This window comes from Cololabis saira, chromosome 23 (genome assembly GCF_033807715.1).
Source record: "Cololabis saira isolate AMF1-May2022 chromosome 23, fColSai1.1, whole genome shotgun sequence".
Taxonomy (NCBI): Eukaryota; Metazoa; Chordata; class Actinopteri; order Beloniformes; family Belonidae; genus Cololabis; species Cololabis saira.
Genome location: NC_084609.1, coordinates 17,805,978 through 17,818,448, shown reverse-complemented (window position 1 = coordinate 17,818,448; position 12,471 = coordinate 17,805,978). Strand labels below are relative to the sequence as shown.

General features: G+C 40.9%; 1 protein-coding gene and 1 non-coding gene across 2 annotated transcripts in view; both read right to left on the bottom strand.

Annotated features, from left to right (window-relative positions):
* Positions 1-7,221, bottom strand: part of wnt5b (wingless-type MMTV integration site family, member 5b) — a 92,363-nt gene extending 85,142 nt beyond the window's left edge. Inside the window, exon 1 of the mRNA XM_061715166.1 lies at positions 6,668-7,221. The gene's annotated coding sequence lies outside the window, so the exon portion shown is untranslated. The remainder of the gene's footprint in view (positions 1-6,667) is intronic.
* Positions 7,222-7,371: 150 nt separating this feature from the next.
* trnal-caa (transfer RNA leucine (anticodon CAA)) lies at positions 7,372-7,481 on the bottom strand. Its single transcript has 2 exons — positions 7,444-7,481; positions 7,372-7,417 (listed from the first exon to the last, which is right to left on the bottom strand). It is a non-coding gene; the product is annotated as a tRNA-Leu (tRNA).
* Positions 7,482-12,471: the final 4,990 nt, after the last annotated feature.

The window sequence follows — 12,471 nt, the reverse complement described above, 5'->3', positions numbered from 1 at the left end:
AATTCAAACCGATGAGAATGGGCTTATTGTAGTGAGCTTGTGGCCAAGAAGGATTCTCGTTCCCATCTGCAAGGGTTCGTGTTTGTCTTCGGTCTATAGTCTTTTCGTGTGTGCGTATATGTGTGTGCGTGACTGTTTTCCGACCCCACTGCAGGTGTGCTGTTGATAGTTTTATCAGTGCTGGATCAGGGCAACTGGGAGGGAAGGAACTGAGGTGAAGAGAAGGGAAGTATAAGGCTGAGAGAAAGGCAGCCTCTGTAATGTAGCGTATATGAAGTAGATTTTCTGTAACTGGCCAAGTACGTGCCGGCCGACTCCTTGAATTCCACAAAATTCGTCAGCCATGGAGATGCAGCCCCATGTGGGGTTTCATGTAAATGTGTCAGTGGTCAGAAGAGGTTTTTTTGTTTTGTTTTCTTCTCATTTAACTCAACAGTGCTCAGTCCTTGCGGCTCCTCTGGTCTCACGCTGCGTATCTTGTAATTACTTGGTCTGTGAGTCTCCCTTTTGCTCCAGCTGCAAAGATTTATAAAATGGTTTTCAGGTGCCGTAAACTGTCCAATAAACGACTTTTACTATTAGAGTAGGACACCACTAGCACACAACTGGTAACCGCCGTCACCACTGGCCAAACACGTGGGCACACACACAGACGCATGGGCTGACACGCTGCCACGCCAGTACAAACACGCTGACAAGAAAGAGCTGTCACATAACATATGGCCACATTTTCAGCACGCAAATAGATGCAGAAATACACACGGCACTTGACCATAATGGCGACCGCACGGCCGCAGTGCATTGTCTGTGCATGTATGCACACACACTCTGAGAGTGCGTGCGTATGCTGCTGCCTCTGAGCCCAGTCATCACGAGGTATAATAGTGTGAGTTCAAGCAGCTTAAACATCTGGCTTCTAAGAAGAGGTCGATTTAAAGGATGTATATTCTCCCCTTTTTTCACAAGTTTACACAATGTCCCTGACACGTTATTACATGGTTTTAATATTTCTTTTTCTGCAATGATGCAAATGTAAGACATGCAATAATCCTTGAGACGCACTCGTAGACTAGACAACCCCATGACGTCAATCATAATGTTTCGTTTAGTTTTTTTTCCTCATATTATTGCAAATGGGAGGAACCAACAGGCCTGGGAATCTGGAACACGCCCACCTTACGTCAATCACAGTTAGCCATTTTAGCTTGGCTGACTAACCTTATGTGTGATGCCAATGAATCTTAGATTACATTCATTTGTATCATGAAATTAATGAATAACTAAATTAATGTCATTACTGTCACTGCACTGAAAGACAATACATCTAAATTTAAAACAGCTCTCCAAGATGCTTTGCCACTCACTCACTCCTCGATCACTCATTCACTCACTCACTGACTCACATTTCACACTTATACAGATCACGTTACTGTAAAAACTAGCATTAAATAGTGCGTATAAATTTAAAGTGCATAGTGATGATTGCTCAATAAAACAAGTTCAAGCTGTTAAGATGGTGGGAACAGGAGTGGGGGGCAGTGGGATAGGGGCTGGGAATGAACTTCATCGAGAGCTGATGGGAAGAAGCTGTTCATGTGGCTCCTTCCACAGGGCAGCAATCTAAAAACATGATGAAATGTGGATACGGGGGAATTGGGGACACTTTCAAATGGAGGTCAACGGAGGTCAACGCCCGGTTGAAGCCAGCCTCCAGTGGTCCGCTAATGAACTGCAACCTTTTTTACGACCAGTTTGGCTTCAACCTAGAAGTTGGACTCTTGGCTCTTGAAGCTCACCATTATGATATGAGAGAGCACATCGTACCAGAACCACAAAACTACTAGGAAAATACTTGACTGGCAAGTTCCAATATTTATGTGTCCTTCATCTGTAGTTTAGCCAAAGATAATAAATACTGACCCTCCATTTGTGCACAGTGTTGAAATGAATTCTGCATTGAGCTGGTCCAACAGACACATGAACGCAGAAGAAGCCAGTGCAGGCCAGCAGGTAATAAATGCAGAACGCACATCATAATAATTCCTCTGTGGCTTCACTGCCAGTCCATTTCTTTCTTTTATTGAAGCTTTTTTTAACAAAGCAGAGATGAGGTTCATCATTTTCAAAATGTGTACTAGGGCTGTTCGATTAATCGATTTTAAATCGTAATCGCGATTATGTAATTAGAACGATGTTAAATCGTGAAACTCGTTACTGTATGTTTGCAAGTGCTGATTTGCTGATTTTTTTTCAGAGATAAAACTTTATATTTTATTATATTTTTTTAAACTTTTTTTCAACTTATTTTACAGAGTTTTGCACTTTATTCATTCATTTTGGGGCAAATGTTCAATAAAAAAACTGCATATTTGAAATCATTTCTTTGCCTTTTGTCAATTCACAAAATAATCGTAATCGTAATCGAAAATCGGATTTTGAGAGAAAAAAATCGAGATTTTATTTTTGGGCAAAATCGAACAGCCCTAATGTGTACCCTTTCATTGATGGACAAAAAAAAGGTTTAGCATCTGAGAGTTGGTTAAAACATACTGTGCTTTATGTTCCTAGTGGGTTTAACCATATATAGTTAAGACATCTTTGCCTGGGAGGTGTAGGGATGCTAATGAGGTCGCCACTGAACTCTGACGTTCCTACGCCGGGCCACCCAAAGGAAAAGCTGAACACCATGAGGATGTCTGTGAACCGGCTACAATTCTAATCTCACTGCAACCTCAGATCCTCATCAGCGTCAAGAGTATCAGGAGAAAAAGAGAAACAGCAGCTGGGATGTTCTGGGGAAGGAGCTGTTGAATGCGAGCTCCCCAGGCCGGCTGATGCTCTAAATACGTGATGCAGGAGCCTTCTGACGTGTCCGCTAAAGATGTGGGGAACAAACTGAGGAGGAACCTTGATCCTGATGGACCTCAACCCCCCGAGCATGCTTTACTGAGCGGCCAGCAGGGTGAGGTGAAGGAGTCCCTGTTCTCTCTTCCAATCAGGTCCCAGATCTGTTTACTGGTCACTAACATTATTTTCAACATATACGTTTTTTTCCTTCAGGATGTAGTGGTTGTGATTAGTTCTGAGGTTTTTAAACGACGGTTGTCTTAAAGAAATTCTGTATTTACCATTAAACTGTAAATACAAGAAATAAAAGCCTATTATAAACTTGAAACACTCATCATTGGAAGCCCTGTGGGAGTTTTAAAAACAACCTTTGGATGATCTGAATGTGTGTTAATAATGAATATATCAAAATGAAGGGTAAAAGTTGATATATTCATGTTTTCTGGAGAGGATACCTAAAGATTTTGTGATTTCTGAAACAATAAAAATAAAAAATCACTGCTATTAAATCAAAAAGGAGCAATGCATGACACCAACGATACTGATATTGTTCCTTCTCTACTAAGTTAGCGCCGTCGTCTCCTCCTCCGTAGATGCACTGGCTGCTGTCATTCACTCTGCTGGAAAGAATTCCCAGGAGTCAACTCAGCCAATCAGAGATAAGCATTTTAAATACCGGCTCTTCAGCTGGAGATTTGAAGAGGCCATCCTCTTTACGAGGACCACCATCTGTGTCTCCAACCTATTCATTAGAGCCCCAAGTGAGCTAAAACACACACGCTTCCCGTGTTAAAGACACTCATGCAGACACTCAGGTTGTATGAAACCCCGCTTCCATTCAAATGTTCATGTGGAGAAAATGGTTAAACCCTCCGAAAGGAGCCGAGTTAAACAATGTACTCTGGATGACCCGGAGGACCCGTTCAGGCTCAAATATGACCCATCTTCTCATAGGTCTAGAGAAGTAACACAAACAGACTCACACTCACTCCCTAGTTACGGCCTCCCAAGGGGGGAGATGCTCGAGCAGCACTTCAGGTCAGGAGAGGATCGCACCGGTTAAGAGTCAGACGGGCAGACTCAGACACCGAGACATCGGGGGCCCCGCTCAACTGGTCTGAGCTGAAGGCATTTTTGAGGAAATGTGGAAAAGAAAGCGTAAACCTAAAATGGCGCTAATGAAAAATATTGTGGGAGGAAGGGAAAAGGAGGAACAGGAGTTGGCGTGGAGGGAGAAGGAGGAGAGATTATCTCTCTCTAATGGCTAACTTGTTGACAGCAACACTTTTCACCACCCCTATCTCCACATCTAATGTTACCATCTACCCTAACGCACACGCACGCACACACACACACACACACACGGACAAACACTTCCTCTGTCCTTGCAGGGTTTATCAGCCCTGCTGTCAGTCTGGTCTATAATTTATGACGGCATCAGACTTTAAAACCATGAAAAACACAAAGTGGACCGGAGACGTCACCGCCAGAGACAACCTCCACTTCCTCTCAGTTCCTCTGCAGGCGTCGCATGTTGAAAATGAATCTGATGGCTTGCTTTTACTTGTGGGGACAGATGGAAAAAACTCCCTTTTTTCCCCTCTGTATATCCACCCAACATGAAAATATCACAAGACTGAACTGTTAACAGATTCATCTCGTCTTTAGAATGAATTCCCCTCCATTAAAAAGTAATCGTGTATCTGGACACACATATATGGCTGTTTTCGTTATGTTTCATGTTAATCTTTTATTGTTGTTTTTTGTGGTTTATTTTGGCAGTTTTGGCTTCGATACCATTTTATTTAAAAATGAATCAGTCAAAGTGTCTGCAGAGCCGGTTAACACTGCGTAAATCCCACGTGGTCTCAAACTTTAACAAGAGATTACTTCAGACCCAATTTCTCAAGTTTAAATCGTTCATGGGACCGTGTGACCCCTTACTGAGAGAAACTGAGGCAAAGGGCCACATAAAAACCTGGCGCACAGATGAATGAACACCTCACTGCCAAGAAGACCCAAGAAAACTCTATAAAACGGATATCACCTGTCCACACACTCAAAAACGTTGCCTACATGGAAGGATAGGGAAACGTATTCCCCCGTTGGCTACAAATGTATAAAAGGTCTCCACCTCTCCACCACCTCCACCCACAGAGGAACAAGACTCCCAAACGGAAAGAGACACAAATGCGGATATAATTTGAGCTTCATGCGTCCAACTGTCAATGTTGACATCATCATTTTGCATCACTTAAAAGTTGTTTTTATTCATTCATTTTCATATTTATAATTATCATAATTTTGTGTGTCATTATTGAGCTGATTTTGCATTTACAGTTGTTTGTTTTTTTAGTCATCCCAAATTTCTCCCAAGTCATTGTGTATCTCATCTCTCAAAGTGGTCATTTTTGTATGACTTTAAGATGGTTTGCGCTGGAATTTTGATCCCTGGCCTCTCTTTTGCCCTGATTTCCTTACAGTTCATTTGTGCACAGGTCATCTAGTGCATTTGTACTGTCACTCTATCTTTTTTACAGATTTTTTTTGGTGTCGCTTGCTGTCTTATATTGTTATTTGTTGCATCTTTCTCTTTGCTGTTGTCTCATATTTGCCTTTTTCCCCCTATTAAGCTTCATACTGGTCAGTTTTCATCTCTTCAGTCATTGTTATGGATATTTCACTTATTAATCTTCCTATTTTTTCCAATTGTAATCATTTTTCACTTTTTATTTTACAATCTCTTTTAGATGTTTATTTACACAACTCCAGCTACGACTCTCTGACTCCGGGGCCTGTGCCCACTAGGCCCATCTCAATAAAGTGAATTTCCTTTCTGTACTATTTAAATGTATTTAAACGGAGAAAACGTTTGTTTCTCAGCTGCATCAGTAAATAAATAGATGTCACATAGATACATCTATAAAGAAATATGACAAAATCATGAGCAGCAAAGATTTGATTCTCTACCTATCTATTCTATTTATTTATTTTTAACAATCATTAAATTGTCCTATCAACAGTTGAAACCTGAAAGTGAGTCACAGAGACACTTTAGTGTTCATGAAATCTGTCAAAAGTGTGAAGCCGGTCCCCGGCTCCTTCAGAGCTGCAGTGAGACCTGCAGCTCCTTCTGCCTGTGGCCCAAATGAAGGCAGAGCAATTTCTCTTAACTGAGAGAAACATTTGTGCAACATTTCGACCAAAATAGTCCTGGTCTGCACCGCAAAGCGAAGAGAGCTGCCTTCCTTTAGGCCGATGGGGCTGGCAGACGCAGACACACAGACACAGACATAGACATAGACAGAGACACACAGACACACACACACACACACACACACAGATAGACAGATAGGCTGCATTTCACTGCTGACAAGTGAAAGCCAAAGTCATGAAATGAGCCCATTTTGTTAGTAGACTGTGACAAAGAGAAACACTGCTGGGATGAAACATCTACAAGTTCAAATGGAACAAAGTCCCCAAAACTTTTCTCTTTCGACTTCAGGCGTGTGTGTGTGTGTGTGTGTGTGTGTGTGTGTGAGAGAGAGTGTGAGTGTGTGAGTGTCTTGTTCAGGGCGCACAGACTAACTCACTACAGTTCAAGTTTACATCCAATAACTCCCGCAAAGTTGAATCTCGTTTAAACTTTTTTTTTTTTAAAGCTCAAAAGTTGTAAAATAAAGGGAAGAAAAAAAAGTGCAAACATGTTGTAACTTATGGAGAGACAGCCACACTCTTAATTCAGTCTTTTTTATGATTATGAGTCTGCAGACGGAGAGCGTCTGTTGGAGATGATTTAGAAAACACATTTCGCTCCTACCTGGTCGACTACAACTCTCCGAGGAAAGTTCAGAAACCTTCTCCTTCCACCATCCAGGAGGCTCGGCGGGCCAGGGGGAGCGTGTCCGGCCGAGGGGGAGCGTGTCCGGCCAGGGGGAGCGTGTCCGGCCGGGAGGCTCCACACGGAGGCTTTTATGGAGGCAGAACGGAGCGCTCACTTTACGAGACGCATTCAAATTCTTTCAAAGTGTCACTTTCTGGACACATGGAGTGCACTTCCTTCCCCTTTCTTTTCTTTTTTTGTTTTTTCTTCCCCTGACACTCCTCAATGTCACACCAAAGTCTCCCCGTCGGTCGGTCACAGAAGGCGGTGTGCGGATGCGCGGGGACCTGTCCGGGTCCGGAACGCAGGGGTTATAGATCCAAACGGAGCTGCGCACTTTGTTCCTGGTGTGTGCGCCGCTGGCCCGGGCCGTGGTCTCAGCGACAGGTGTCAGGACTGGAGTGAGATTTCTTCACGGTCATCGCAAGTTTCCAAAAAGCCTCCAGCTAATTATTACGCACGGGAGGAGGAGGAGGAGGAGGAGGAAGAGGGGAGGAGGAGGTGGTTCCCAAAAGTTCCTCCAAAGTGTTTCAGGCGGGACGTTTGTGACAGAAAAAAAAATGTATGTCGGTTTTGAAATAGTCCCGACAAGAAAGGGGAGCTGCAGGGGGGTTAAAAAATTAAAAATAAACAAAATGACTTGTCAGAAGTGGGATTTGAACCCACGCCTCCATCTGGAGACCAGAATTCCCACATCAGAGGAAAGGATGATCCTTGAGTCTGGCGCCTTAGACCGCTCGGCCATCCTGACAGCCGGCCAAACTAAGCTTTATATCCCTATTAACTTGTCCAAAACCACATATCAGACTAATTGAAGTCGTCTCTTGTCTTCTGTTGATAAAGTAGTCTGTTAACTACGACGGAGTATTAGGGCCAAACTAAGACAAAAAAAAAAGAAATTACGAGAATAAAGTCATAATATAATGAGAATAAAGTCGTAAAATTACGTGAATAAAGTCATAATGTTGCGAAAATAAAGTCGTAATAGAATAAAGTCGTAATATTACGAGAATAAAGTCGTAAAATTACGAGAATAAAGTCGTAACATTACGAGAATAAAGTCGTAACATTACGAGAATAAAGTCGTAATATTACGAGAATAAAGTCGTAATATTACGAGAATAAAGTCGTAACATTACGAGAATAAAGTCGTGACATTACGAGAATAAAGTCGTAATATTATGAGAATAAAGTCGTAACATTACGAGAATAAAGTCGTAATATTACGAGAATAAAGTGGTAATTTATGAGAATAAAGTTGTAATATTACGAGAATAAAGTGGTAATTTATGAGAACTCTAACAGGAAGAGCACCTTCTCCCTGTGTTAAAATGAGGAATATCTTGTGAAGTTATATTTATATATTATATTATATATTACGACTTTATTCTCACAACATTATGACTTTATTCTGGTAATTCTACGACTTTATTTTCGTAATTTCCATTTTTTTTTTTGTCTTAGTTTGGCCCTAATACTCCGTCGTAGTTAACTGACAATTTAGTTGATAAAAGTAAATGTTTGTATAAAATGGATACAATAAAATAGAATATAAAATAATATAAATATAAAATATAGGCTAATAAAAATAAAGTAGATAAAATATTGTTATTACTCTAAAACTAACACAGCTAGTTCTTAACCGGACATAATATATGTTTTAGGACATTAAAAATGAATGTCAACGTCGTGTGGCTTTAGTGACAGATTTCAAGATGGCTGCCTGGTCAGAAACAGACTATAAAACTGGACAATCGCCCTGTGACTTCACTCAGAGGTTTTTAAAGAGTGCATTTAAAGCCTCTTTTACTTCATACTTCCCTGGCCAAGTTGCAAATGGGCTGAACAAACACCCCCACCTTATATTAATGCTAATTAGCCATTTTAGCTTAGCTTTCTTGATGCAAATGAATTTTACTTTATAGGTATTTATCAATTCTGTCCAAATTGCCTAATTCCAAGTGTCGCTAACGAAACACCTGGAACAGGTGCTGACAGGGCTGAAACGAGGACTGGAAGAGTTCTGATGGGATCTGTGGTCACGTGGTGCTACAGAGGCTAGAGCCGTTAGCCCACGTTGGCCAAGTCCACCAGCATCACAGCCTGAAACGATGCGGCTACAAGCAAGGACTGTAAAAAAACAATAGATTAAGCATTTACTGGTGTAACACATTGGTTTCTGTTTTGGAGCCTCTTCTTCATATGTGGGACAGGAAAACCTCCACCGTATCAAAGTTAGCTTTGAATACCAGCTCCTTTAGCGAATCCCCGCCAAAGTATCTGCAGAGCTGATGGCAGATATTAATATATAAATTTATACTTTAACATGATTTAATAAAGTTAATTTTGTCCATGGATTTACAATGTAATTATCAGCTGATAAATGACAGGTCACACACACCATCTTGCAACTCTGATGAAGGCGAAAGGATCGCTGAAACAAGTCAGGTAATTAAAAAACCTAAAATGTATTTGTTGGACAAAAATAATTAACAAATCATATTCTTTAACATGTTAACTCAATGGTGAAATAAGAAATTACTGTTGTGTTAGCCGATGCTGGGTTATAACAACAGCTGCTGCTTCACTAACCCCAGTAGCATGTTGATTATGTAAGTGATGGTGACTAGTCATCGGCTGAACTGACTGTCAATCATTCATATTAGAAATAAGTTCAATGCTTTATATAAACTCTCCTGGTGTGGTATAAAAAAGTTCACTCCCCCATAGTTGTCATGGGTGTGAAATTAAACAGTTGGGACCAAAACGGCTTTTTGATCCAGGCTGTAAATGTTTATTTCTCCTCTTAAGTTGGACGTATTAACACGGGAGTCAGTAGACTGACTCGATTTTGCAGCCAGCCCCTAGCAACCAGTCGAGGAACTGCAACAAATCTTAGGTGCATATGCGCCTCAACCTGGAAGTTAGATGGCTGGCATTGGGTTACAAGCAGACTTCCACTTGGAAGGAGCCTAAATGATCTGTTGTGGCTCGTAGTTCCTTCAGCCACTCCGTGCCAGAGGAGCTGCAGAGCTGCGGGTGAACGTTTGCAGCAGTAATGACTAATTATACATAAATGTGTCTGTTTATATAAGTTTAACTGGTATGAATAAATTCACCCAGTACATACAAAATACCGACATATCCAGAATGTCTTTAGTATCAAGAGATGACTGTAGTCTGAGTTATGAAGCCACTTTATTATATATACCAGGTTTATAAACTAGTTGGCAAGTGCAAAGAATGCAAAGACCTCGTAGAGATGATGAATGGAGGATACAGAGAAACCTAACAAGATACAAAATGACAACAAGGAAATACACAATCATACGCAGCATGGAAAGTAGGATACTAAATAAGCAAATTTTATAAATATTAATGAAAAAGACAACACAAGACCCACAACAACTAAAATATGGTTCAGAGTTAAAGAGTAAAAGGATGGCGCCAAACCGATGCTATGTCCAAATTAGAAAGTTCTGAGTACAATTAAATTCCATGATAAAGTGACCACAAAGAAGTGGAAAATTACTCAAATGAGACAATAAAGTTGTGCAAATTGATACAAAACAAGAGTAAAAAAAATAAACAAAACACCAACCTGACATCCGAAGGGGTAAAAGTGGCAAAATGAAGCTGAACCCTTTAAAGAAGAAGAATCTGCAATGTTTCTGCCCACATCAGTTTTCCTGAATCTGATCCTGTTGCTCCATCATCGAATAAAAGTGACAGAAATGGAGACGGAAGAGGAAAATGTCACCAGTGCATCAGTGCTGGAAGTTGTTTGGACTGTCAGCCGCTAACAGCTTATTTTAACAGCCCAACTCCACTGACATCATTTTAATTTCCTCTCAGGTTTTTTCTGTCATTCACTTTCCTCTCAATCTTCCCATTTCTCTCCTTCTGACCTCCTCTTTTCTTCATTCATCTCACCAACAGTTCAGTTATTCATTTCATCTACAAAACATTTATTAGAGGAAATAACCAAATCTAAGAAGAAGAAAAAAGAAGAACAAGAAACAAGGGCATATGCCGTGTAACCACAAATGCAGCCATTAATAATTTAATATGAAACCATTCATTATGGCTTGAATGAGTGTGTTCAAAGTTGAGCTGCTGTTTGTTTTGGTCCCAGCCTTTCCTCTCTGTTTTCTCCTTCTCTCTGTCACCCTCTCCTTCTTTTTCCTTTGTGTGATGTGAGTTGAAACCACATCGTGTCAAAGCCAGGGTCGCCCCCTCCCACTTCCTCTAAAGTGACTTAAAGCTTTATTCCACCCCTTGGTTCCCCATGTTCCTCCGTCCTCTTCCGTACACATCCGTCACATATGGAAGGCCAGGCCCAGAATGTGGCCGTACTTGCACATGCTCAGATGTTATCTCCAGGACATTTATGATGTGAAGTGGTGTAAAACCTTATCAACACTTCATCTCTGGTGTTTTTGTTTCAAAGGGTACTTCGCAGTGTTGCATGAAAAGGACTGACATCATTTTATACATGGGGACGTATGTGACCTTGGTCACGGTTGCAATTTCACGCTGTCATTAGGTGAGGCAGGTTAATAAAATATTTGGGGTTTTAAAAAAATCGTATTTTAAAGGGATGCTTTACAGAAATCAAAATACCAAAAATTAAAATGTAAATGCTCCCAAATTAGTCAAATGAATTCTTATCAAATGTTTGTGGAAGATTTGCCGTTTCAATGCCACTGATGGCTGTCTGTCGAAGGATCTGGCCTCAAACATACAAGGCAATTCAAAAAAAGAAAGAAAAAAAAGACATTAAACAATGCAAAATTAAGCAATAGAAATCTGTCATTTATTAGACTTTATTAATATTGTAGCTAAAATCCTAGCTAAAATAATTAAAGACCTTAAAGGTTCTCCATAAACAGACTCCACTACTCATCTTTATACTTAAAGGAGCTTGAGGCCGGATTGTGGCAGGATTTATGAAAAAAATCCGTATACATTTTAAGTTTTCTAGTAATAATGTCAGATGAAGCGTTCCAAACCAAAAAGAATGATTCCTCTAGTGTATCTCTCCTTTGCCTTGAACAGGCTGTGTGCTGCAAAATGTGCTGCAATTAGGTCCCGAATTTCCCGCGCTGGGCTGCGGATGTGACGTCACATGACGCTGCATGCACGTTCTCCCCGTTCTCCCATGCCGGCTTCACTGTTGGCTGCAGTACCCCCAACGGCCGTCGTGGCGAAGGGTGGCGCTAGAGAGTCTAGTTTCTTAAAAGGAGCCTCAAGCTCCTTTAAAGGGAGGGTAAGCAATTCTATGAAATTTCAAACCCAGGACACTTTTTGTCACATTTAGTGGATATCTTCTCATTGTCTGGTAGCTGCCCTTCATAAACAATCCCTGGTTCTGTAAACTGGAAACAAACATTGCTCTAGCTAGCTAATCACAAACAAGGGGAGGGTTTTTGCTTGTGCAACCTAAGTGGATATGGACACTCTCCTAAAGGGGGCGTCATCTCTGAAATCACCAGGGGGAGAAGCTAGTTCTCAGTGTTTTGTTAATGTTTTGTCCAAAACAGCCAAAAATCGCTTACCCTACCTTTAATATGAACTCTTGTACATGTTTGAAAGCTGTCAGAAAGTCAAAAAAGCCTCTTAAATTTGCAAACTTGTGCAGTAACTTCGGTCAAACTATAAAACCAAATCACAATTTGGTAAAACAGCAGCACTCTGATAAATAACTCCCCCTTGTTGTTCATATTTAAAAGTTGAAGGTG